The sequence below is a fragment of the Erythrolamprus reginae genome, chromosome 12, assembly GCF_031021105.1.
Source record: "Erythrolamprus reginae isolate rEryReg1 chromosome 12, rEryReg1.hap1, whole genome shotgun sequence".
Classification (NCBI taxonomy): Eukaryota; Metazoa; Chordata; class Lepidosauria; order Squamata; family Dipsadidae; genus Erythrolamprus; species Erythrolamprus reginae.
The window spans coordinates 21002357-21029337 of record NC_091961.1 but is presented as its reverse complement, the minus strand read 5'-3'; the positions used below and the strand labels follow the sequence as shown (position 1 = coordinate 21029337).

The following is a 26981-nucleotide window of genomic DNA, read 5'->3' as shown; positions in this document are numbered from 1 at the left end:
TTTTGCATACGTCATGTTTATTTTCCTGACAAACCTAACCCCATTTATCCACTGGGGGAGGGGAGGGGCCATGAGGAGTGGGATGGTGTTGTGTATATTCCCATTCAGCCTGAAGATTATTCAGATTCTGAAGTAGAGAGCCATTATGAATTGGTAGAAGGGCCTGAGAAGAAAGGAGCAAGTGTTAGGGAAGAAATATTAGAAGGTGAGGAACTGGTTAATCAGTTACCTCACATCCGGATTGTGAACAGAAGAGAAGCTGAGTTCGTCAATCTTGCCATCTCAAGATGGGTGCGTCCAAGACCAGCTCCGCGTGTAAGCTATGCATTGTGTGATTTTATTGCCTGCTTTTATGACTCCTGGCTAACACTGATTAGCTCATAAATTTTAGAATGGCTTGTGGAATGTGTTTCTATGACCTTCAAGATACTTTACTTTCATACTAAAGCTAGAGATGAGAAAAGAAGGCACTGCATGCAAAGATGATACAGTGGTACCTCGTGATATGAACCCGGGGTTCGGTAATTTTTTGCCTCTTCTTACAAACTTTTTTTGGCTTAAGAACCCACCGCAGATCGCAAAATGGTGCTCCGCTGGGTTCCACCCCCTGGCTGTCACCTTTTTTAAAAGCCGGGGGGCTTCTCGGCATTCTCCCAAACCCAAACCCGAACTTTTCGGGTTTGGGTTTGGGAGGCTGCCGAGAAGCGCCGCCGCCCAGCTGTCACCTTCTGAAACAGCCGGGGGGCTTCTCGGCGTTCTCACGAACACCGAACCTGGAAGTTCGGGTTCCGGTTCCGGAGGCCGCCGAGAAGCGCACGGCTGTTTCAGAAGGTTACAGCCGGGCAGCGCTGCTCGGTGGAGCGCCGTTTTTGTGATCAGCGGTGGCGTTTTTGGCCAATCTGGAGGCTGGAAAGGAGGTGGGGAATCCCAATAGGGAATTCCATGGGCGGAGCTTTGACGTCACGGAGACGGAGAATAATGGCAGTGCCACCTGGCGATCTTGAGTGCTCCGCGCTGATCCCACGGCATTGAGCTTTGGATCCCATCTTCCCTGCTCTTCTGGGCTATTTCTGCCTTGGAATTCCTAAAATTGAGATTTACCATTCAACCCAAAGGTGTTTCACAGACAAAAATGCACACCCTCTTTTTTTTTTCAAGAGGCAAGTGGGATTTGGGTTTTTCCCCCCTCTCCCCCAATAATGATAATGATAAATAATAATAATAATAATAATAATAATAATAATAATAATAATAATAACAACAAGAAGAAGAAGAAGTGATTGATTGATTGATTGATTGATTGATTGATTTTGTCCAATACACAATGAGGGTTTTAATGGGTATACACATAGTAAATACATGACGAAGGTTATAGAGGAGATACTCATCGTAAAATATATCTAAGAAAGAATTGAAGAGAAGATATAGGAATAAAACATCAATGAAAGAATAGAAGAAGAGGTAAAGGAGATATAGGAGAGTAATAGGACAGGGGACGGAAGGCACTCTAATATGAATAATAATAATAATAATAATAATAATAATAATAATAATAATAATAATAATAATAATAATATCGCAATCCCAGGAGGCAGCAGAATTGAGGAGAAACAGTGAAAGAAATTAGTGAAATACGAAGATCTAAAAATCGAGCTGCAACAACTCTGGCATAAGCCAGTGAAAGTGGTCCCAGTGGTACTTGGCACGCTGGGCGCAATGCCAAAGGATCTCAGCGGACATTTGAAAACCATCGGAATTGACAAAATCTCCATCTGTCAATTGCAAAAGGCCGCTTTACTGGGATCAGCAAACATAATTTGCCACTACACCACACAGTCCCATGTGCTTGGGAAGTGCCGGAGTGGTGATGAAATACGAAATCCAGCAGTGATCTTGTTTAGTGTGTTGTACTGACATCATCATCATCATCACAACAACAATCATCATCATCTTCCTTCTCCTCTTCTCCTTCCCTTCCTCCTCCTCCTTCTTCCTCTTCTTCTCCTTCTCCCTGTCCCCCTCCTTCCTCCCCCTCCTCCTTCTCTTCTTCTCAAATTACACTCTCTTTTAGCACTAATGCTAGTTGCCTAATGAACTGTTTGTAAGAAAACTACCGAATTCAGAGAGCACCAAGGACCCCCCAAGCTATGCATATTCCTCTCCCAATCCTCCTTCTTTCTTTCTCTTTCTTTCTTTTTCTTTCTTTCTCTCTCTCTCTCTCCTTACTTTCTCTCTCTCTCTCTCCTTTCTTTCTTTCTTTCTTTCTTTCTTTCCTTCGTTCCTTCTTTCTTTCTTTCTCTCTCTCTCCTTTCTTTCTTTCTCTTTATTTCTTTCTCTCTCCTTTCTTTCTTTCTTTCATTCCTTCTTTCTCTTTCTCTCTTTCTCTCTCTCTCCTTTCTTTCTTTCTCTCTCTCTCCTTTCTTTCTTTCTTTCTTTCTCTCTCTCCTTTCTTTCTTTCCTTCCTTCCTTCTCTCTCTCTCTCTCCTTTCTTTCTTTTTTCTTTCCTTCCTTCTTGCTCTTTCTTTCTTTCCTTCCTTCTCTCTCTCTCCTTTCTTTCTTTGTTTCTTTCTTTCTTTCCTTCCTTCTTGCTCTTTCTCTCTCTCTCTCTCTCTCCTTTCTTTCTCTCTCTCTCTCTCTCCTTTCTTTCTTTCTTTGGATTGCATTGCATTGCATTGGATTGCATTGGATTGGATTGATAGGCCGCCCTTCTTCTCACGGACTCAGGGCGGCTTACAAGAATAAAAATAGGTTAAGATTAAAAAATAGTACAATAGAGTTAAAAAATTAAGAGAAATAAAAATAAGACTCAGTATAAGAACAATCAATCAAACAGTTAAAATAAAGTGCTATTGCTAACATGTTGTAAGCCGCCCTGAGTCTAAGGAGAAGAGCGGCATAAAAATTGAATAAACAAACAAACAAACAAACAAACAAACAAACAAACCCTCATTCATACTACTGACCGGAGAGGAGCTATCACTCACAGCCCCAGGCCTACTGGCATAAATGTGTTTTCAACACCTTTCGGAAGCTGAGGAGAGTGGGGAGTTGGTTCCAGAGGACCGGGGCTGCAACAGAGAAGGCCCTTCCCTGCAGACCCACCAGTTGGCATTTTGGACCGACGGGACCCGGAGAAGGCTGACTCTGTGCGATATAACTGGTCACTGGGACATTTGAGGCAGCAGACAGTCCCGTAAATAATCTGGTCTAATGTCATGTATAGGTATTCCCATCATCTTATCACCTAAGGAAGGCCCTTTCACTGCTGAACAGTGGATAACATTCAAAGAGGCTTCTGTGTATGTTGTACTGAAACTGGTTTCTCAGCCGTTCTGCTCTAGCAAATATCCTGGCGGTGAACAGGATTTTTAGGGGAATCCCAAGTTTTATTGAAATACAGAAAAAACTTTGAAATCCATCTCTGTTTGGTCATCAATTTAAAATATCCCCTCAAACGTAGAAAAAAAAACCCCCTGGTCAGTGTGTCAATAATTTACAGTGTTTATTCTACATTGGAATAAATGGAAAATTGAGACACCCACATTTCAATGCTTAACTAAAGAACTGAAGGTCTTGTATTGGTATTAGGACAGATATTCCTTGCTGGGTCCTTTAATTAAAAAAATGTTCTTGGTTTTGCTGGAAAATAAAAAGAGATGCCACTTAGGAAGAGGAGGAGGAGGTGGAAAAGGAAGAGGAAGCTGGAATTGGATTGTATTGAAGAGGGTTATCAAAAAGATAGACCCCACACTATCACAGAAGATAGAAGGGTGGAGGAAGAGATGGGCAGAAGTTTCGATCTCAAATCAAAATATTGAAAAGTGGATAAAGCACTGAGTAGCATTAATTCAGCTAATCAGTTTGCTTTGCTTTTCCTTCATGAGGTCACGCCTCATGATCCTTATGACAGGAGCATGAACTCACAAACGGGAAGTAAATGAAACCTTTGGGTGGGCTGAATGAAAGGCATTCACCTGAGATTTTTTTCTGTGGGTGGGCGCTTCACGTAGTTTCTGGTTGATTAAGTTGTTTTTGTTCTCATTTAATTTTATTGATATAGTTTTTAGGTTTGCTTTATTTAACAAAATTTATTTATTTATTTATTTGTTTATATCACATTATATATATTCATTTATTTATTTATATATATTTGTTTAGTAGTTTAACAGTAGTTTAGCTTATTTAGTTTGTTTTATTTAGATCATGGCTCTGTTCGTGTATTACCTAGGAAAAGCCATATATGAGATCTTCAGTTTTATTTGTTTGCTTGTTAGCTTGCGTGCCTGACTCTAGGATTTAGAATTCAAAAAGGTAATACGACAGATAACATGACATAGATAATTTCATACTAGACATTAAAACTTGATAATGAAATAAAATAGGAATCCAAGGAATCTAGGAATAAGTAAAAATATTTTAGAATAACTTTTAGAATAACTTTTTAACCTTATTTTTTTTAAAAAAAAAAATTACATCACTTTTTTCTGGGTTTATGGTGAGTTGTGTTAATATTTTTAATTTAAACACATCCACAAGACAGCCTTCCAAAACAGTATATGTACCAAAGTCTTCTATGATAATCGGATCAGAACCATGTCAGAGGAAAGACAGATAGAAGCTGGCACTGACTAGCTGATTTAAGAGTATTTTTGTATCACTGACTCATATGAATTCTTTACAATTTACAAACAGCTGCCCCAAATCCATACAATTAGTAGTCAGGAGGCCCAGAGTCACCTTACACTAAACTAGTGATAGGAGAATCCAAGCCTCTGACCTTGTTGTCATCAACACTATTTGGAGGCACTGTCAATTCTTCATACAACAAGGTTTGTATTGGAAGAAAAGGGCAATTATAACAACATTGAAACAGCAGAGCAGCTAAAAGCAACTTCAGCTGACCCCACAGTTGGCTAGAGGCAAACTTCAGATGATGTCATGAGTTTTGTTGCTTAACAGTGGTTAGTGAGGACAGCTCAATGGGTCTTGTAGTTTTTTCCTGAGCGGTCACAGAACTAGCGTATATAGTTTAATTAAAGTTTCTGTTTTCTTCTGAAAACTTTCTTTTATTGGATTTATCATGGTTGGCCTACCGGGAGTTGAAAAGCTTAATAAATTGTGCGTTGGTGGGTGTCACACATCAACAGTTGTGACACATATTTTGAGCAACGGCGCCACAACAGAGGGCTGAGAGAGCCACATATGGCTCCAGAGCCGTGGGTTGCTGACCCCTGGTCTAGAGACAGAATCACAGTAGATTCGGCTCCTCTGTTCCAAAGTGTTCAAGATGTCTTCTTTTTCCAGATGGGTGTGCGGAAATACAAGGAGTACCAACGCAAACAGATGGACCACATCTATGCTATGTATCAGGAGGAGCTGGCGGAAAAGGATGCCATAATAGCAGATGTAAGTCATTCAATTCCCTTACAATCCTGTCCTTAACTTCTCTTTTGGTCTGCTTGTATCTATTCTGTGACTGATGGACACTTTTTCTCCTTTCTGTATCTTAGTTGGAAGAAGAAATAGCATTTGTGGTAGAGGAAAACAAGCAAATGAAAAGAAAACTCAAATAAATAGCAAAAACTGAGGTTACTATTTATTTTTAAATCAGAAATCATCAATAACAACAGAGGTCAGACTATCAACATCGGCTTCACCATCATCATCATCAATATCATCAACATCATTGAAGCAATTTATAAAAAACAATCAGCAAACATATTGATTAATTAATTCATTAATTAATTCAATTTTTGTGCCACCCTTCTCCTTAGACACAAGGGCGGCTCACAACATGTTAGCAATAGCACTTTTTAAAAGAAAGCCAGCATATTGCCCTCACAATTCAGGTCCTCATTTTACCCACCTCTGAAGGATGGAAGGCTGAGTCCACTTTGAGCCGGTGATGAGATTTGAACCACTGACCTACAGATCTGCAGATCAGCTCCAGTGGCTTGCAGTACAGCACTCTACCTGGTGCACCATCTGGCTCTATATGGTGAATTGACACCAAGGCTGGAAATTACAAAAAGCTGGGGAGGAGTGGCAAACTCACCCCCCTGGGAGTCGGAACAGTTGCCTTGGCCAACGGTGATGGGAGACAACATGTGTGTCATCCTTAGCTGCGGTGGTCGCTTTCACACGGATTGCTATCGTGAGATTGGTGTCATCTTATTTCTAAAACTGAGGACTGTGACTTTAAAGATATGGAGAGAATTGACTGTGAAGAACTTATTGACCTTGCCAGACAATTTCTTGATGATCTTGGAAGAGCCTTTGAAATTATTGAATGGGACAAAGAAAAGAATGGAGGAATGGAGGAGACAACAATAGAAAATAAGAATATTGATAATGACACTTTGATCAGTGATAACGTAAATAAACAACATGATATGCACAATGATGTTATTGGGGTTTATTTGGATGAAGGAGAAAATGTTCAAATTAGTGATGTGGAGGAGCAGAATGAGGTTATAAAAGGAGGGAGAAGCAGTTATTTAAAAAGAAAATTGAGTTGAGAAAGGGAAGAATGGAAAGAAAGAGAAAGAGATGTTGCTATGAGGGTAAAAGAAAGATTGGGAATAATACAAGGAAAGGGAGATTGAGTAATTTAAAAAATTTGGAAGGAAATATGGAATGAGGGATGGAGGAAGTACAAACACAAAAAGGAAATGGCTGAGAAATTAAAAGGAAATGGATAAGTAGTAATGAAATTTTGAAGAAAGTTTTTTTCTTCTTTCTTTACATTTACAGTAGTACCTCTACTTAAGAACTTAATTCGTTCCGTGACAATGTTCTTAAGTAGAGAGGTTTGTAAGTAGAAGCAATTTTTCCCATAGGAATCAATGTAAAAGCAAATAATGCATGCAAACCCATTAGGAAACAAATAAAAACTCGAAATTTGGGTGGGAGGAGGAGGAGGAAGAAGAGGAGGAAGACAATGACTGCCGATAGAAGAAGGTGAGGTGAGGGGCATAAAAAAAAATCCAAAACTTTAAGGGACCACCTAAAGATCAAAGAGAATAGAAAAGCCTGATGAAAAATAAATGAAAAATGTAAATTATAAGCATGTGTTTACAATACTGTAACCTGTAAAGGTATATGGATAGATTGTTTGGGGGGAAATAAAATAAAATAATTTTAAAAAAGAATACAAATTGCAAGCCTTTGCAGATGATTTGGTACTGTGTTTTTCGGTATATTAGACACAGCGGTGTATAAGATGCAGCTAGATTTTAGAGGAGGAAACAAGGAAAAAAGTATTCTGGGCTAAATGGTGTAGTATTTTATTGTTTAATAAATTGCCAGTGTAGCAGAATACTTTTTAAAAGCATGTACACTTTTTACAAACTTCAAACTTGACAAATTCAAGACTTATGGACTTCAACTCCCAGAATTCCTCCTTTAGTCATACTAGCTCAGGAATGGGAGTTGAAGTCCACAAGCCTTAAACTTGCCAGGTTTGAAGACCCTTGCACTCTTAACCCCTAACCCAGAGTCTCCAAACTTGACAGCTTTAAACTTCAACTCCCAGAATTCATCTGCTGCCATGATCCACCTCCGTGAGTGACTCGCTGCATTGCCAGATCTCAAAGGCTTTGTGTGCATGAACAGAAGCAAAAATCACCAAAATCTCTGGCATGTGTGCATCACACTGGGGATGCACATACACACGTGTGTGTAGAGTGTGCATGCATGCAAGAATTCTCATACTGCGCACGCAGCACACCGGAAACAGCAGGCAAGAGGCATCTGCCCCAATCCAGCCCAGCAAGAAGAGGATACTTAAAACATAGGCACCAATTCTGGAAAGACCAACATCCCAAATCATAAATAACAGAACAAAGGCTCATTGTCATCGTCATCATCATCATCATCATCATCATCATCATCATCATCATCATTTTAGCCATTGTCTATCCACTGCAGGATGAAAGTTTCTTCCCCCTGTTTCCAATGAATAGGAGCTTTCTTGTGCCAATTGGGCCTGCAATGCCATATTCTGCCATTGGACTTCTTGGAAATATTGTAGGCCGTGGTTGAGGAAGGAAAGGAAAGGAAAGAAAGAGGAAGGGAAGGGAAGGAGAAAGGAAGGGAGGAAATTATACAATATTGAGTAGAATTGAGTTCATTATATTAGTCCGGCCCTCTAAAACCATCCCAATTTCTCATGCGGCCCCAATGCAAAATTAATTGCCCTCCCCTGTGTTAGTACCTGCTCGATTTCACCTCTGGCCCACTCCCTCCTAGCACTGATGATAGCATCTAGTTGGGTAGTGAAATGTCTGCAAGAAACCAGCCAAACACAGAGAGCACCCAAGATCCTAGAGTCATCATCGTTGTCGTCCTCCTCCTCCTCCTGCTGCTCCTGCTCTTCCCTCTCCTCCTCCTCTCCTTCAACTTCTTCTTCTTCTTCTTCTTCTCCTCCACCTCTTCCTCCCTCTTCCCTCTCCCCTTCCTCTTCCTCCTCCTCCTCCTCTCCTCCTCCCTCTCCTCCTTCTCCTCCTCCTCCTCCTCCTCCTCTCCTCCTCCTCCTCTTCTTCTTCCTCCTCCTTCTCTCTTTCTCTTCCTCCTCCTCCTCCCCTCCTCCTCCTCCTCCTCCTTTTTAGCACTGAAGATATTGCTTAGTTTGACAATGAAAACTCTGAGAATAAACAACCCAGAGAGTGCCCCTCTGAGCTGCAAATATCCTCCTCCTTTTTTCTGTATGTTGTCCTTTTCAATTCTTCTTAGCTTTTTCAAGCTTGAGCAAGGTCACTTCAAAATGTCCCAATTTCAAAATGTCTGCATGCCCCTAGTCCTATTCAAACACCAGAAATAAAATAGATGGTGTCCACATCCCAAATTAAAGCTGAAAAAGCTGCCTCACCAGTAAGATCTCATAGAGACCTGATTAAGAGCCTTCCTTTTGTCCTTTGATTTTTTATAATTATTAACTGCAGCAGAACACATGTCATCTTATTATGGAAATTCCCTTGTGGTTTTATTTCCCCACAGGTGAAGGTTAAACTGAGTTTAATTCTCCCCCCCCCCCCACCAAAAAAGGAAAAAGAAATTCCCATTCCCATAAGAGGAGATGCCTTTAGCAAGACCAATAATAATTACACTTCTGAAAGTGATCTGTACATTTGGGAGTGAAAATTGAGAGGCTGAAAAGAAAGGAAGGGGCTTTTCTTTGCTGGTCAATAAAAAATTATCCAGGTGTTTTCCTTTTTTTTTTCATTTCATTTTTCAGGCTTGGAGGACATATATTAAGACACAAGATTTCTACTCCATGACACACAGGAGGAGAGAGACAGGGCTGAAAACCCCAGGAAAAGATTCTCACCTGGCAACCGAAGGTCAGAGGTTTGTCCACGTTTTGCCTTCCCTTCAAAGGAAGGACGTGCTGTTTTTATATTACATTGAGCCTTCTGGTTTTGACCTAGCATGCTGTGCTAGGTCAATATTACCCAAGCTATATTACCCAAGCTATAGATTGGGTAATATAAACCCAGCCTATAGTATTTTAAGCAAATCATAGCATAATCCAGTGCTGATTAGAGAGTTTAACTTGATACATCTGGATGGAATAGACATTTGCAAATGTGATCTGTCTTGTCTGTCTGTCTACATACCTATCTGTCATCTATCTGTCTAAAATCTATCTATCTATCTATCTATCTATCTATCTATCTATCATCTATCTATCTATCTATCTATCTATCTATCTATCTATCGTCTGTCTGTCTATCTATCATCTATCTGTCTACATATCTCCCTATCTATTTGTCATCTATCTGTCTAACATCCATCTATCTATCCATCCATCCATCTATCATCTGTCTGTCTGTCTGTCTGTCTTTCTGTCTGTCTGTCTATCTATCTATCTATCTATCTATCTATCTATCATCTGTCTCTGTCTGTCTATCTATCACTACCTATCTATCATCTACCTATCTCTCTCTCTGTCTATATCTATCTATCTATCTATCTATCTATCTATCTATCTATCTATCTATCTATCTATCTATCTAACTATCATCTGTCTGTCTATCTATCATCTATCTGTCTACATATCTCCCTATCTATTTGTCATCTATCTGTCTAACATCCATCTATCTATCCATCCATCCATCTATCATCTGTCTGTCTGTCTGTCTGTCTGTCTGTCTGTCTGTCTGTCTATCTATCTATCATCTGTCTCTGTCTGTCTATCTATCTCTACCTATCTATCATCTACCTATCTCTCTCTCTCTGTGTCTATATCTATCTATCTATCTATCTATCTATCTATCTATCTATCTATCTATCAATCTATCTATCTATCTATCATCTGTCTCCGTCTGTCTGTCTGTCTATCTATCACTACCTATCTATCATCTACCTATCTCTCTCTCTCTGTCTATATCTCTCTCTCTCTGTTTGTGTATCTGTCTCTCTATCTATCTATATCTCCTGCCTTTATTATTTTTTTATAAACAACTCAAGGTAGTAAACATACCTAATGCTCCTTCCTTTGCCTATTTTCTTCTCAGTAATAGTTTTCTGAGTGGATTGGACTGAGAGAGACAGGCTCTCAAATCACCCAACTGGCTTTTACTCCTAAAGTGGGACTAGGATTCACAGTCTCCTGGTGATTGGCCCAAAGTCACCTAGCCAGCTTTCTTGCTTACTCCCAATCTCCTGGGAAATATCCTGAGATGAGATGAGATGGCGTGGCTACAAGTTATGTCCAGGTATGTTGGCCATTTGCAGATTATCTCTTCATTTTCCCACCTCTGTCTTAGAGTGAAAAATTAGAACCGTTTCATTCCCTTCCTCTGATCGGTAGAAGGGCAAATCAATTCTAACTAAGGAGAGGACCTACCTAGAACTAAGAAGAAATTTCCTGACAGAACAGTTAACGAGTGGAGCAACTTTCCTGCAGAATTTGTGACTGCTCCATCAGTGGAGGTTTTAAGAAGAAATATGACAGCCACTTGTCTGAAACGGTGTAGGACAGTGATGGCAAACCTTTTTTCCCTCGGGTGCTGAAAGATTGTGTGTGCACTCTATCATGCATGTGTAAGTGCCCACATGCATAATTCAATGCCTGGGGAGGGCGGAAACAGCTTCCCTGGCCCCCCGGAGGTCCTCTGGAGGCCGGAAATGGCCTCTCTCCCACCTTATGATGGGCCCAGCAGGCTCATGTTTCACCCTCCCCAGGCTCCAAAGATTTCCCTGGAACTAGGGGAGGTTAAAAACGCCCTTCCCCATCCTCCTGGAGGCTCTCTGGAAGCCAAAAATGCCCACCCAAAGCCTCTACAAGAGCCAAAAATCAAGTTGCCGGCACACAAATGCACATTGGAGCTGAGCTAGGGCAACGGCTCGTGTGCCAGCAGATATGGCTCCGTGTGCCACCTGTGCCACCCATACTATAAGTTCGCCATCACTGGTGTAGGATCTCCTGCTTGAGCAGGGGGCTGGACTAGAAGACTTCCAAGTTCCCATCCCACTCTGATATTCTGCTAAATATCTTGTAAATGGAATGGAATGGAATGGAATAGAATAGAATAGAATAGAATAGAATCCTTTATTGGCCAAGTGTGATTGGACACACAAAGAATTTGTCTTGGTGCATACACTCTCAGTGTACATTAAAAAAAATATAGATTTATCAAGAATCATGTGGTACAACACTTATCGATTGTCAAAGGGGTCAAATAAGCAATGAAGAAACAATCAATATTAATAAAAATCTTAGGATACAAGCAACAAGTTACAGTCATACAGTCCTAAGTGGGAGGAAAAGGGTGATAGGAATGATGAGAACAAACTAGTAGAAATAGAAGTGCAGACTTAGTAAAAGGTTTGACAGTGTTGGGGGAATTATTTGTTTAGCAGAGTGATGGCGTTCGGGAAAAAATGCTCTCTTTCATTTCTTCAATAGCCGCCCCGAGTCTTCAGAGAGGGGCGGCATACAAATCTAATTAATAATAATGCTAATAATGCTAATGCTAATAATAATGCTAATAATGCTAATGCTAATAATAATGCTAATAATAATGCTAATAATGCTAATGCTAATAATGCTAATAATGCTAATGCTAATAATAATGCTAATAATGCTAATGCTAATAATAATGCTAATAATAATGCTAATAATGCTAATGCTAATAATGCTAATAATGCTAATAATGCTAATAATAATAATAATAACAATAACAACAACAACAACAACTTTTGTTGGGTTTTAACAGCAGCACCGTAAGAAGCCTGTCAAAGTCCGTTTTTTTCTTTCCAGTCAGGGTTAATGCTACTCACGTTGGGAGTGCGAAACACCACTCACTCCTCTCCCAGTAGCATTTACTCTTACTGAAACTAGCCACTACAATACCCATCACTCTGAGAAGGGAACATTTGGAGACGCTGCATTCAGTAAGTATAAAATACAGGTGGTCCTTGACTTAACAACAGTTCATTTAGTGATTGCTCAAAGTTACAGGGGCGCTGAGAGAGAGGAGTGATGACTGTTTTTCACACTTAACAACCGTCATAGTATGATCACATGATCAAAATGCAGTCACCTTGGCAATTAATTCATATTTATGGCGGTTGCAGGGTCACGTGATCACCTTTTGAGACCTTGCGACAAGCAAAATCAAATAGCAAAACCAGATTCTCTTAAGAGCCGTGTCACTAACGTAACCACTGTGGGATCCACAATTATTTGACTGGGACATTCTTCTTTTTAAAAAATGTAAGCCTTTCACTTGACTTGATTCCGTACTTATCGCTGTCTTTTAAAATGATGGCTAGCCTGTTTTTCTGATGAAGCTTCCAAGCAATTTCCCGTTCATCAAAGAAGGATAAAACCCAACCATCCAATCTTAGGCTGTTCCTGGGACATCCCTGCACTGCAGTAAATAGAGCGATCTTGATGTTCAATACCCAATCTGTGAAATCAGGAACATACTTTAAAATGTTTTGGGTTTTTTTTGGAATTCCACAGTTCTGTAATTACTCCAGTGATTACGAAACAAGAAAATATATCTTGGCATATCTTGGAGAATGTTGACGCCACTAGAAGCTCTTAGTGTAGATTTGAGCCTCACCAAGGATGCTGGATGGGTAAATTTCCTTAGCTATCAATCCTATGTTTTCTTCAAAGACAATTTTGGGAAGAGGTAAGCTGTTATCTCTCTCGCTCTCTTGCATGCCCCCACCTCCTCTCCCTCCTTCCCTCTCTCCTTTGTCTCCTTCCCCCCTCTATCTCTCCTCTGTCTCCTTCCCTCTCTCTCCTACCCTCTCTCTTTCCTCTCTCTCTCCTTTCTCTCCTTCCCTATGCCTCTCTCCCACTCTCCTCTCCCTCTCCTCTGTCTCCTTCCCTCTCTGTCCTTCCTCTTTTCCTCCCTTCCTTCCCTCTCCCTCTCTCCCCCTCTCCTTCCCTCTCTCCCTCTCTCCTTCCCTCCCTCCTCTCCCTTCCTCTCTCTTTCCCTCTCCTTCCTCTCTCTCTCCCCCTCTCCCCTTTCCTCTATCTCCTTTCCCCTGTCTCTCTTTCTCTCTCTCTCCTTCTCTCTCCCCTCTCTGTATCTCTCTCTCCCCCTCCCTCTCTCCTTCTTTCTCTCTCTCCCTCCTCTCCTTCCCTATCTCTCCTTCCCTCTCCTTCCCTCCCTCCCCCTCTCCTTCTCTCCCTCTTTTATCTCTCCTCCCCTCCCCTCCCTCCCTCTCTGTTTCCCTCTATCTCCTTTCCCTTGTCTCTTTCTATCTCCCTCCTTATCTCTCTCCCTCCCTCTCTCCCCCTCCCTCTCTGTCTCTCTCTCCTTTCTCTCCTTCCCTCTCTCTCCCCCCCCTCTCTCAATGTCTGAACAACCACTTCTTATGCTGAAAGTGATTTTCAACCTCTAGTAAGATGTGGAAAAAAATGACAAGGTATCTGAAATGTCAGTTTGAGGCTGACACCTTCGATAAACAAGATCTGTAGTTCTGCATTAAGATATTTGAAGGGGTGTCAGAAATTAAAAATTTCTAGGTAATATCATAATGCAGAAAGTAGGCCTCAGGTAAGAATGCTGAGGCATTCAGAGGCAGTTGAGCATGCAGCAACCAACAATTATGTGAAAAGTATTTAAATAGGCAAGAGCTCTTTGCTCTTTTTCTCGGTCTGTTCTCTGTTAGCCGTGTGCTGTTGCTGTTCGTGGAAGTATGCTTTGAAGAAACTGTAATGCTGTAAAAGTTGGTTCCTGTGAGTTATTGAACTAAGATAGTTGTAGCAAGGTACTAGTAAGAGACTAGTTTATTGTATGTATAGTATAGATAATATTAGTATAAAGAAGTAAATATATTTCCCCACAACTTCCTACTGCTGCTGTGTTTCATTGAAGACTTCAACTCCCTTTCTACTGGTCTGTGGCTGGCTGGCTGGCTGGTTGGGTTGGTGGGCTGGTGGGACTGGTTTGTTGCTTTGGAAAAAACAGGCTAGTTTCCACAAATGCAAGCTCAAATAGATGGAAGGATGGATGATAGATAGATCACACAAGTGCCCACCATTCATAGAAACACCCACCACTCACTCAAATGGAGTTTTGTGCAGGTGCATGCTCACCCAACGCTTATGCTGCCTGGTTCCAAATGGGCCACAGCCCGATAGAGTGGCATGGCCTAGGGGTTGGGGAGCCTTGATTTTATAAGATCCCTTTCAACAGATTCTCGGAAACCCTGATTACAACCAGCTCTTAATCTTTGCTATTACTGTGATTATAAAGCTAAGAAAGTATTAGTGGCAATTATTTTACTGGAGGTGAACTCCAAATCAATGGGCTCAATTGTCAATAGCAATAGCACATATATATCACTTCCCTGTGCTTTACAACCCTCTCCAAGTGTTGTACAGAGTCAGCATATTGCCATCAACAATATAGATTCTCATTTTACTAACTTCGAAAGGATGAAGGCCATCTGTTCCCACTGTCTTGATTCAATTGGATCTGTAGAAAAAAGAACGACACAAAACTGAGCAGATTATGACCAGACACTTCCATGACTATCTTGTGACAGCTCCTCTCTATTGTTTTTCAAAATTCCCAGAGTCCCAAAGTTCTGCCTGGATCTAACCATAGAAACCCCTAATTGTTTTGCAGGGTAAGATTGCTGGCAAATCAATCAAATCCATCCATCAATAAAATGATATGCTCAAGGGGTGAATGCCTGACCACCCAAGGTTAACTTTATGGTTTCCCTGTGTCCCTGCCTGGAAAGCAATCATATTTTATTTAAATGCAGGAAGAGAACTTCAGTTAAAGCAGACCAGGTTCAGAAAAAATCTATCCAAACCTAATCAACTCTCTCCAAGTGGTTTTCTCTCCCTTAAGAACTGACGAAACTGGGTTTACTGAGAAATATATATTTCCTGGAGTCAAATTGCCATGCAGATCTGGGTCCCCATCTGCCTTCTGCTGATCCTACGTTTTGTCATAACAGACTGCTATATAAGAGGTAAGACTTAACAGGTAACATTCTTCCTCTTGGGCAGCTTGTCATTGTTGATGCAATTCCTTTTGTATCTTTGGACATTAGGCAAAAATTGCAGAAAGGAAGGCTTGGAGAGGAATGAGAATTGAGCAATGATTTTATTTTATGTTTCATTTATTATTAATTTTGGGACACTGAGAAGGTACTTGGGAAGCCAAGGGAAGGTTGGTGGAAATCTGTCTCACATATTTAAGCAAATCAGTGACAAACTAAACCTCTTTAACTAGATCATTTATTCAGTTCTAGCTTAGTACTGTATATTAGTTACATAGTCTTTGGTTTAGTGCATTGGGTAAAACTGTAGAAAATGGTAAGTTTACAGTTCAATGAAAATAACTAAATAAATAAATACAGGAACTGAATGAAGCATGCCTTTTGTTAAGTGGTAACAAATGTAGTGTAGATCAGCTATTTTGCTGTAATTTCACGAACAGGTCTGGTTGGTCTTGACCAGCAGGGTGGTGACATGAGGCTGGATCCAGGAAGTGACCAATGCTTCATGGATGGAGCGGTGCTTCCCATCACTGTTAAGTGAGGTGATGGTCCTGAAGAAGCCTTCTCTGCATCTGACTATTTTGAATAACTATTGTCCTGTCTCCAACCTTCCCTTTCTATGGAAGGTGTATTTATTTATTTTATTTATAAATTGGATTTGTATGCCACCCCTCTCTGAGGACTCGGGGTGGCTGTTGTTGAGAAGATGGTGCTGCTTCAGCTCCTACAGTCCTTAGATGAAGCCAATTATTTTGACCCTCCTCAGTCTGGTTTCAGGCCTGGATACAGTACCGAAACTGGTTGGTTGCACTGATGTATGATCTCTGGTGGGCCCAGGATAGAGGTTATTCCTCTATCCTGGTGCTTCTTGACCTCAGCTTTCAGTCAGGAGGCACCATATTACAGTGGTTCTCCTCCTATCTCTTCAGTCGGTTGCAATCAGTGTTGGCAGGAGGTCAGAGGTTGACTCCTAGGCCCCTCCTTTGTGGGGTGCCTCAGGGGTTGGTTCTCTCCTCCCTGATGTTTAACATCTACATGCAACCACTGGGTGACATCATCTGAAAACACGGGGTGAGTTACCGATTGTACACTGATGACACCCAATTCAGTGAAGCAGTGAAGGTGATGCGCCAGTGCATGGAGGCTGTGAGGGTCTGGTTGGGTATGAATAGGCTCAAGCTCAACACCGACAAGATGGAGGAACTGTGGGTTTTGCCTCCCGTGGTCAATTCCATCTGCCCTTACATTACCCTGGGGGGTGGTATTCCACAACTTGGGAATCTTCCTTCATTCACAGCTGAAGCTAGAACAATATTTCTCAGCTGTGGCAAGGGGGTATTTGCACAGGTTCTCTTAGTGCACCAGTTGTGGCCCTGCCTGGACAAGGAGTCTCTTCTCACAGTAACTCACACTCTCATCATTTTGAGGCTCGATTACTGCAATGTTGTCTACATGGAGCTTTGAAGAATGTTTGGAGACTGCAGCTAATTAAAAATACAACTGTGTGAGGCATTATGAGTCTACCAAGGTATATCCATATGTTCTGCCGGGCTTCTCGACACGAGCCCCCAATTAAGTTCAAAAGTAGGAATTCAGACACACACAGTTGTAAAGTCAATAACACTGTTTTATCAAAAGGAAAATATGAACCAAACACACTTTTAGTCAGTCAAAGTGCTCTCCTTCAAAGCAAAAGCCTTGAATGCTGTGGAGAACAATAAACAAACACAAAGCAGATTCAAGGCAGCTGTAAAGACGTCACAGCCATCCCCCTTCAAGAGTTCTCAAGTCACAAACTTAACTATGATTTAGTTCAAGAGTCCTGGAAACACTTCAAATAGTCTTTGTAGAACCCTGATGCAAAGTACATGACTCTCCTTCACCGAACGGATAAACTCCCATGCCCAGATGCAAGAACGCTGGCTATTTAACAGCAGCCCCATTAGCCTAATTACCCCCAGCCACAGATGATCTCCCTTATTTCCTGTAGTATTTACACAGTTGCTCTTTCCGTGACATTGCCCTGCGTCTGCGCACATCAATGAATGTCTCCCTTTCCGAATCCAATGATGGTAATGATGATGAATAACTCATGGGGCGACTCTCTAATGGGCTGCCTATAACTCCTTCCTCTGTGGATCCCACTTCACTTTCAATATCTGCTACAGATGCTACAGTAAAACTGTAGAACTGGTAAAACTGGCCTCTGACTATGGGAGGATTCTCCTACATCAACCCCCACAGTCCTTGGAGCAGGAGCTGGCCCAGAGCCAACCACAACACCCATATATCACCATCACTCCGTAAGCTGCATTGGCTACTAATTGGTCTCTAAATGCAATTTAAATTGTTGGTTATTATCTATAAAGCCCTACATGGCTTACGACACTCTTCAGCGATAGCGCAGGAGATTTGAGATCTCCGTGCAGGAATTTTCAATTCTAGCACAGAGATCTCAAACCTCTTTTTGCCCCAGCAGATTCTATGCCTGTGGCCGGAAAAATATGGAACGTGAGAAGAAAGAAGCTCAGCTTCCTGTCTCGCAACTTTTTGCTGAGGGAACGAAGAGCAAAAAGTTGCGAGTCCGGAAGCTGAGCTTCCTTCGGGTTCATCAGAGATGGCCTCTCCCATAGTTGCAGTGCCCCACCCGGCTGGAGTTTCCTTGGCGGCGGCAGCAGGTGAGCTTTGCAGCTCTTGGGAAGGGCTCGGGCCTGAGGTTGGCCTGCAGGGGCAGTGGGGCCGGGCAGCTCTGGCGGGCGTAGGACATCAGGGTGGGCAGCAAAGGTGGAGTCTCCGAGCGGGGGTCAAGCAGGAAGGCACCAGCAGTAGAGGTACAGGGTAGTAGCCGTGGGGCAGCGGCAGAGCGAACGGCTGCAAGCTGGAGCTCCAGGGCAAAGGCACCGACAGTGGCGGCTGGACGTGTTGCTGGACACCATACATGCTGGCGCTGCACTGGGCATGGGGCTGGCACCTCTGTCCCGGCCCAGCCAGTGGGCCAGTCCCAGCTCCGTGCCCATGCCCAGCACAGTGCCAGCAATGTACAGTGGCCTACCGACGCCGTTGGTGCCTCCGTCCTGGAACTCCTGTTTGCAGCCGACTTCCCCATGGCTACTGCCCAGTGCCTGGCGCCCTCCCACTCCTACTTCGTCCCCTGCTTGGTGGTGTCACATTTGCTGCCCACCCCGCGCCTGTGATGCACCCCAACCCTGCAAGCGGCTCGTCCCAGCTAGACATCTTGGCTTGTGTATTGTATCCTTCCCAGCTATTTCCTTTTACTGGGTCCAGTGGACTCTTCGCCCCGAATACAATGGCCGCCTTCTCCCGGTCCCAGTTGGGAAAAGGGAAAGTTTCCCGGGGAGCCCCCACGCTTCTGGCCCCAAAAACATGTTTGTGCGAGTGAGTGGCATTGCAGGACAGAAAAAAAAGAAGAGAGAAAGAGAGAGAGAAAAAAGAGAAGAAGGAAGAGAGAAAGAAAGGAAAGAAAGAAAAGGAATGGGAGTAAGGAAGAGAGAAAGAAAGAAAATCAAAATCTAGTTTGAAACTAATTCAACTATTTAAGCGGCATTTTGATATTGATAGAGTTGCCCCATTCTGAGGTCACTGTTATAGACACACAGTATTTTATTTTGAAATTCTCTGAGGCAAAATATGGTGAGTTTTTTAAAAAGCAAAATATCTTTACTGCAGATAAAGATCAGAAAAACAATATCAATCATCCCATTTCTTAATATGCTTTAATTTTCATGTCTCTCAGCTGCGTAAAAACCTTTGGTAGCTTATAATTAAAAAGAAAAATAACAAATATCAAAAGAAAAACACAGGCTACTGAAAAACAACATGGTTTCTTCCCTTTGGCAAGAGTGTAGAAATTTGAGGAGGAACGATTGATTATTAAATATAGATTGACTATGGAATAATGGTAAAAGATATATTTAGGTGTTTAATATTAGGATGTATTAATTCGTAAAATTGGATTAGAATGTTAGAGCTATATAGAATTACATAGGTAAAATTAATGGAAGATACCTATGATAAATAAGGGGTTTATGATACGTACTGTATGATTTTATGACTTGCATTATAAATTTAAAATATATTTGGAAATGTAGAAAATTGATGAAAGTTAATAATAGTAAATTAATTGAATTGAATTGAATGAAATTATAGAAAACTATAAAGAAAATTGATGCACTGCTGTTCAGATAGATTTTCATAGTATTATTAGATTACTATAATACTATGATAAATATTTAAGAAATGAAGATTTTAAAGCATGGATTTATTAACCGTTGTGTTTTTGGCTTTGCTGGTTGTTTTAGTTTTAATAGTAATAGATTTTGGTTTTGTTTTATTGTTAACTTTTTTAATAAAAAAGAAGGGAATTTTTTCCCCTATTAATTAGGAAAAAGTTGTATAAAAGTTTTTTGTTTCTTTTAAGAAGAATATGTAAAGGAGAAGTAGGCATAATGGCCTATCTGGATTTGTAAGAGGATAATGATATTAATTGAAGTATAAAATAACAGAATAACATAATGGGAAGAGACCTTATTCTGCCCCAGCACCGAGCCCCAAATAATTACGCAATGTTGTCTTGGGTGACATCTGTGAAAAAAAATCAGGCACTCAGGCATGAAAATTTATTTATTTATTTTGACTTCTATGCCGCCCAGTCTCGAAGGGACTGCCGCTCAGACACTATACTTTTCCACCCACACCAAAAAAAATTAGAGGGAACATTGTCAGGGACTTGATGTTTTTCAAGTTAAGATTAAAGTCTCTATAATATTTTTGTTCTTCTATTTTCAAATACTTTCCAGGACTTCTACTACGTAGATGTCAAATACAACCAAAGATGTTAGATTGCAAAAAACCAAGGCCAACGGTTTACTACGATTACCCGAGAAAACTATGTGTGAGCACTTTTGGACGTTGTGCTACCAATAGTAATACCTTTCCCACTCTAACTGATTGCCTTCAAAAGTGTAAAAAACATGGTAAGGATCTGCAAAAACTTTCAAATGTTTGAATTCTTCATCTGTTCATTTTAAAAGCACACGGGGATTAATTTTCATGCTTCAAGCTGCATCATTTTGGTCTCTCTTGCAAAATTTATAATTATTGTTATTGGGTTTCTCTGGCAGATATGGGTGTGTTTGTGCATTTATTTTAATACTATACAGGTAGTCATCAACTTATTATCACTATTGAACCCAACATTGCTGTTGCTATGATCACTAAGTGAACTGTTGAGAATAGGAATAGGAGTTGAAGTCCAGATATCTTCAAGTTGCCAAGGTTGGGAAACACTGCTCTAATCAGTATAATATTTAGCATTTATGAATGTTCATGATTTTCTTTTTCTTTTCTGGTCTAATGATGAACATTCTCATGGCTATATAAAATTATGCTTTTTTACTTTTAAGCTCCTCGTTAATTCCCATAGGATGTGATATAAAAAGCAACCATTTTATTTAACAATGGTATTCTAATGAGAAATGTTTCCTGAATGAAAGTTTAGACAAAGTATTTGGGATGAATAATGTTTTCCTGTCTTTCATCATTATTGAAAATGAAATAAAGTAGGTAGTCCTGGAATTATGGCAACAACTGAGCCAAAAATTTACATTGCTAAGTGGAATATTTGTTAAGCGAATTTTTCCTCATTTTGTAACTCTTCTTGCCATGGTTCCTAAGAAAATCAATGCATTTGTTAAGTTAGTAAACCTACTTGTTAAAAGAATCCCCACTGAATTTGTTTGGAAGAGGTTGCAAAAGGGAATCACGGGACAACCCCCCTTCCCCCTTGGACACTATGCCAACCAGTTGCCAAGCATCTGAATGTTGATCAGAGGACCAGGGGGATTCTGCAGCAGTTTTTAGCACCATTAGAACCTTGAACAGTCACTAAGAGAATTGTTTTAAGTTGAGGACTTCTTGTACAGTGGTCCCTCGATCATCGCGAGGGTTCCGTTCCAGGACCCCAAGCGATGATCGATTTTTCGCGAAGTAGCGGTGCGGAAGTAAAAACACCATCTGCGCATGCGCAGATGGTGTTTTTACTTCCACCGCAGCAGCGAGGAGCCGAAGATTGGGGTTTCCCCGCCGCCTCGCTGCTGCCGCTTGTCCGCGCGCGTGCTGCCCGGCCTTCGCCCGCCCACCCCGTTGCTCTCGCTTCCCAGCTGGGAAGCGGCCCCCACGCGCGCGCCGCCCGGCCTTCCCCCGCCCACCCCGTTGCTCTCATTGCTTCCCAGCTGGGAAGCGGACATCGCGCGCGCGCCGCCCGGCCTTCCCCCACCCACCCCGTTGCTCTCATTGCTTCCCAGCTGGGAAGCGGACCTCGCGCGCGCGCCGCCCGGCCTTCCCCCACCCACCCCGTTGCTCTCATTGCTTCCCAGCTGGGAAGCGGACCTCGCGCGCGCGCCGCCCGGCCTTCCCCCACCCACCCCGTTGCTCTCATTGCTTCCCAGCTGGGAAGCGGACCTCGCGCGCGCGCCGCCCGGCCTTCCCCCACCCACCCCGTTGCTCTCATTGCTTCCCAGCTGGGAAGCGGACCTCGCGCGCGCGCCGCCCGGCCTTCCCCCACCCACCCCGTTGCTCTCATTGCTTCCCAGCTGGGAAGCAGACCTCGCGCGCGCGCCGCCCGGCCTTCCCCCACCCACCCCGTTGCTCTCATTGCTTCCCAGCTGGGAAGCGGACCTCGCGCGCGCGCCGCCCGGCCTTCCCCCACCCACCCCGTTGCTCTCATTGCTTCCCAGCTGGGAAGCGGACCTCGCGCGCGCGCCGCCCGGCCTTCCCCCACCCACCCCGTTGCTCTCATTGCTTCCCAGCTGGGAAGCGGACCTCGCGCGCGCGCCGCCCGGCCTTCCCCCACCCACCCCGTTGCTCTCATTGCTTCCCAGCTGGGAAGCGGACCTCGCGCGCGCGCCGCCCGGCCTTCCCCCACCCACCCCGTTGCTCTCATTGCTTCCCAGCTGGGAAGCGGACCTCGCGCGCGCGCCGCCCGGCCTTCCCCCACCCACCCCGTTGCTCTCATTGCTTCCCAGCTGGGAAGTGGACCTCGCGCGCGCGCCGCCCGCCCTTCCCCCGCCCGCCCCGTTGCTCTTATTGCTTCCCAGCTGGGAAGCGGACCCCAGCTGGGGAAACTCCACCATCTACGCATGCGTGGCCATAGAAAAAAAAGGGCACGCATGCGCAGATGGTGGAGTTTACTTCCGGGTTGAAAACTCGCGATATAGCCCTTTCGCGATGCTCGAGGACGCGAAACTCGAGGGATCACTGTATATTGTTTCCAAGCAGGATATTTGCATCTCATACTCACTCAATTGTCTCTTATTCTTAGATAATCGAGGAAATTCCAATTATAAGCTTTTATTGGAGAAAGGTATGTATGCTGTTGTCTGTATGGTATATTACAGGGACTCACAATGAAAGTGTGTGTATGTGCCTGTACACAAAAGAGTATCACATCACAAGAGACAGGTTTATGGCCATCAGCAACAAGAACAGCAGGGATGTGTAAACTTTTGTTTTTCAAATTGGTTGGAACACAATAAAATTGGGGTAGGACTGAAATAATGGGTGGATCGCCCTCTTCTTCTGTTCACAGGTTGTCCTCGACTTACGACCACAATTGAGCTCCAAATTTCTGTTATTAAGCGAGTCATTTGTTAAGTGAGTATTGTCTCATTTTATGATCTTTCTTGCCACAGGTTTTTAAGTGAATCGTCACCTTTGTTTAGTTAGTAACCTGGCTGCTAAATGAATCTGGCTTCGCCCTGACTTTGCTTGTGAGAAGGTCACAGAAGGGGATCACATGACTTTGGGACACTGCAACTGTCATCATTATGAACCAGTTGCCAAGCATTTGGAGTTTGACCATGTGATCATGGGGATGCTGCAAAGATTGTAACTGAAAAATGCTCAATACCGTTGTAACTTTGAATGGTCACTAATCTGTTGTAAATTGAAGACTGCCTGGGTTTTTTTATCAGCTTCTTTCTCTGGCATCCAATTTACAGTTTCTGTTTATATGATGTTTTAACACCAGAGGTCATCAAAGCACGTGGCATCAAAGCAATTTGGAAAAGCATGGCCAATTAAGATTCACCCTTATGATAATGGAGAATAGGCAGGACTGTTCTGACCCAGTTTCTCAAACATAACAAACCCTCTGTATTTAAAACAATTATTCCTTTATTAGGAGCACAAGCAGCCCTGCAAAAAAGTTTATCTTTCAATGCAGGCTAACAAGTCCTTCCAGCAGGGAGATGAATAAGTTGTTGGCCATGTCTATTCATCTCCACTCCCTTCCTTTTATCCCCAGAGCTAGGATGGGTCTTCACTAGCAGCAGAGGTCCATCTGTCCCAAGACCAGTCCATATATTTCCACTGGTCTCCTCTCCTCTGCCTTCTGCGCATCCCCACATCAGGCACTGGACCCAGCTGTTCCTCCTCTTCATCATTAGCCATCTCCAGGCCTGGAGGTGACTCCATCTGAGGGATGATGGATGGCTCAGGCTCTCTCTCTCTCTCTTACATCTCCATTCCCTCTTCCCACTCAGAGCTCTCAGTTTGCCTTGATGCTGACTCTGATTCCCACGCCTCCACCACATATGATTTGGCTGTTAGAGGAGCTGGTGCCACAACAACGATCTTCTTCTTCCTCCATACTCAGAGCCCAGGAAAGATTGGATAATTATTTTTCTGCTTAAACGAGCCACCAACTGAATTAAAAGTCACACACACTCCAGGGATAGTATACGGAAAGCTATAATGATTACAAAAAGTCCAAGTATAAAATGGTTAATAGTTCAAAATATAATTAATCCATTCTGGCCGTATTCTCTGACTAATATCCATGAGATAAGCACAATTCCAGGCCAGAGGCCAAAGACTAATCATGGAACTCTCTTTGAAGTGATTCTGTCAAACAACCAAACTCACATATCTTCACAATCCCTTTGATGATGCACATTGCATGGTTGTAAAACTGATTAGAAGCAGAAGTGTTCTTTCAACTCCAGAGATCACACATGGCCATGATTTGGGAATGTTGCCTATCACACTCACTTCTCATGAGCCTGTCCCTTAAATACAAGGCATGGCCAAGTGTTCCCTAGAGTTACTAACACCAAGATCCTTTCTTTCTCAAATACTCTTGCCTGGACTGGACTCTGCGCTCTTGCTTCTAACAGGGGCTCCTCCTCTATTTCCTCAACATACTAATCATCCTCTAACTGATCTTCATCCTCTGACTCACTCAATACCAGAACTGGAGGTGGTACAGTCTGTGGTTCATCCTCAGTTTCTAAGTCCTAATCACTCTCACTTTAAGATACCAATACTCATCTGTCTCTCGATCCTCAAAATCTGTGACCAGCTCAGACGAACGTGGATCAGTCACAACAATGGTAGCTTTTGGTCTTGCTCTGTAGAGTTTCATCACACTGTGCACCTCTTTAGCTTAGCCATAGGATTGCCCATAATTTAGATTTCATCATTGGGACTTGAAAGTAAATAAACATATCTGCAATATTTCATCATGCTGAAGGTGCTGAACTGATCTGTATGAGCTAAGAAACCTTGACACTAATTCTGTTAGGGCAGAATATTGAAGAAGAATAAAATAGTCTTTGCAGTCAGAAATAGGGAGGGACTGATAAAGCCACAGAAGAGTTAATATAATCCCTATAACTGGCAATATGCTAAAACAGTGATGACGAACCATTTTTGGTTCATGTACAAAAAGGGGATGTCTGTGTGTGCACTAACTTGCATGCGTGTGCCCACACACTATACCCACCCTGTGCGTGTGCACTTTCTGCACTGCCCCTGCACATGGGCACGCATGCACACAGGCCTCTCTGAAGCTTAAGATGTTGAAAAAATGGGCAACACGGAAGTTCAGAAAAATCGATTTCCCATTTACCTGTTGTGCTGTTTTTCACATTCCAGAGGCTTCAGGAAAGCGTGTGAAAAACAGCCCAACGAACAAACCAGAAATCCATTTTTCTGAACGTCAGAGTTTACCTGTTTGGCCATTTTTCTCACCCTAGGGCTTCAGGGAAGCTTCCCTAAGCCTCTAGATGGTGAAACAGCCTTCCCCAAGGCCGGAAATTAGCTGCCCAGTGCCCTCCGGTATGGCTCCATCTGCCACCTATGGTATACATGCCATAGATTTGTCATCAGGTGCCAAAACATACAGATTGTCTTTGACTTAGAAAAATTCATCTAGTGACCATTAAAAGTTATGACAGTGAAACAAAATGTGACTTATGATCATTATTATTATTATTATTATTATTATTATTATTATTATTTATTGGATTTGTATGCCGCCCCACTCCACAGACTTGGGGCGGCTAACAACAATAAAACAAACAGCATGTAAGAATCCAATTAATAAAACAACTAAAAACCCTTATAGTAAAACCAATCATACACACAAACATACCATGCATAACTTGTAATGGCCTAGGGGGAAAGAATATCTTAACTCCCCCATGCTTGGTGATAAAGGTGGGTCTTGAGTAATTTGTGAAAGCCAAGGAGGGTGGAGGCCGTTCTAATCTCTGGGGGGAGTTGATTCCAGAGGGCCAGGGCCGCCACAGAGAAGGCTCTTCCCCTGGGGCCCGCCAAACGATAAGGCCAACTCTGTGGGACCTTATCGGCCGCTGGGATTCGTGCGGTAGAAGGCGGTTCCAGATGTATTCTGGCCCAATGCCATGTAGGGCTTTAAAGGTCATAACCAACATTTTGAATTGTGATTGGAAACCGATCAGCAGCCAGTGAAGGCCACGGAGTGTTGCAGAAATGTGGGCGAATCTAGGGAGCCCCACAATGGCTCTTGCGGCCGCATTCTGCACAATCTGAAGTTTCCGAACACTTTTCAAAGGTAGCCCCATGTAGAGAACATTGCAGTAATCGAACCTCGAGGTGATGAGGGCATGAGTGACTGTGAGCAATGACTCCCTGTCCAAATAGGGCCGCAACTGGTGCACCAGGCGAACCTGGGCAAACGCCCTCCTCGCCACAGCCGAAAGATGATGTTCCAATGTCAGCTGTGGATCGAGGAGGACGCCCAAGTTGCGAACCCTCTCTGAAGGGGTCAACATTTCCCCCCACCCAGGGTAATGGACGGACAGATGGAATTGTTCTTGGGAGGCAAGACCCACAGCCACTCCATCTTGTCTGGGTTGAGTTTGAGTTTGTTGACACCCATCCAGGCCCCAACAGCCTCCAGGCACCGGCACGTCACTTCCACTGCTTCGTTGACTGGACATGGGGTGGAGATATATAACTGGGTATACCTTTTAATTATTCACACTTACGACCAGTGCAGCACCCCACAGTCATGTGGTCATAATTCAGATGCTTGGCAACTGATTCTTCTTTATGACAGTTGCAGTGTCCTGGGGTCCCATGATCTCCTTTTGCAATCTTTTGACAAGAAAGTCATTCACTTAGGTTACTAACTTATCATCTGCAGTGATTCA

At 42.9% G+C, this 26981-nt stretch overlaps 1 long non-coding RNA gene across 1 annotated transcript; it reads left to right on the top strand.

The window, feature by feature from the left end:
• Nucleotides 1-14129: 14129 nt before the first annotated feature.
• LOC139174940 (uncharacterized) lies at nucleotides 14130-20478 on the top strand. Its single transcript, XR_011560452.1, has 3 exons — nucleotides 14130-14206; nucleotides 15244-15456; nucleotides 20304-20478. It is a non-coding gene; the product is annotated as an uncharacterized lncRNA (long non-coding RNA).
• Nucleotides 20479-26981: the final 6503 nt, after the last annotated feature.